The sequence below is a fragment of the Octopus bimaculoides genome, chromosome 28 (assembly GCF_001194135.2).
Source record: "Octopus bimaculoides isolate UCB-OBI-ISO-001 chromosome 28, ASM119413v2, whole genome shotgun sequence".
NCBI lineage: Eukaryota > Metazoa > Mollusca > Cephalopoda > Octopoda > Octopodidae > Octopus > Octopus bimaculoides.
The window spans coordinates 2,808,918-2,810,260 of NC_069008.1; positions in this window are offsets into that span (position 1 = coordinate 2,808,918).

Consider the following 1,343-nt stretch of genomic DNA (forward strand, 5'->3'; position numbering starts at 1 on the left):
GCCAGTCCGGTTTATCTGACACTGTAATTGTAAATGGCAAGACATTAGTTGCTTATATAAACATGTGTGTGTGTGTGTGTGTGTGTGTGTGCATGTGAGTGTTTGCTTGTGTGTGTGTGTGTATATGTATGAATGAATTAATAAATGAACGATAGATATCTTCTTGGCTTGGCTTCATAAGCAAAGGTCTACACAGGGCAAAAGTCCACATCTGTTGCTGATGTGTGACGAGTCCAACCACGCTGGACAGGCAGGTCGTATGAGAAGCTGTGCCAGTCAAGGTTGGCCATAGTGCCCTGACCTTTCTTATTTTTCCCCCCTCGTTCGCAAAAGTACATTTTCGACCACTAAGCCACACACCTTCACTTATACACACACACACACACACAGACATACATATACAGGTGTGTTATTGAATGTGAGGCTCTTACCTGGAATTCTTCTTGAAACTCTGTAGCTAAGTTGTTCTCCTGGTCGGACAGTCTCTGCACCAACGATGACACAGTATAGATGGAGTTACTACACTGCATGTAGAGTGCCAATGTGTCGTATATGAGACGGTACTGTACCTGTTGGTAAGAATGGTAACAAAGATGATGAGAATCATTATAATGTAGTAATGGTTGTAGTAGAGGTGTTTGGCGGTCATGGTATTGGTCGGGGTGCTGCTACTAGTGGAGTTGACAGCACCCACACACACACATATATTCTTTTATTTTTTTTTTTAGTTGTTTCAGTCATTTGACTGCAGCCATGCTGGAGCACTGCCTCAAAGGGCTTTTTTTTTTTTTTCAGTCGAAGAAATTGACCCTAGGATTTGTTCTTGTTCTTTGTAAGCCTAGTACTTATTGTATTGGTCTCTTTTGCCGAACTGCTAAGTTACGGGGCAGACCAGGACACCAACATCGGTTGTCAAGCAACGACAGGGGAACAAACACAGACAGACATACATACATAAATATAGACACACACACACATACATAGATAGATATATATGGACTGGCTGTGTGGTAAGTAGCTTGCTTACCAACCACATGATTCCGGGTTCAGTCCCTCTGCATGGCACCTTAGGCAAGTGTCTTCTACTATAGCCTCGAGCCGACCAAGGCCTTGTGAGTGGATTTGGTAGACGGAAACTGAAAGAAGCCTGTCGTATATATGTATATATATATATATGTGTGTGTGTGTGTGTATGTGTATATGTTTGTGTGTCTGTATTTGTCCCCCCAACATCGCTAGACAACCGATGCTGGTGTGTTTACGTCCCCGTAACTTAGCGGTTTGGCAAAAGAGACCGAGAGAATAAGTGCTAGGCTTACAAAGAATAAGTCCTGGGGTCGATT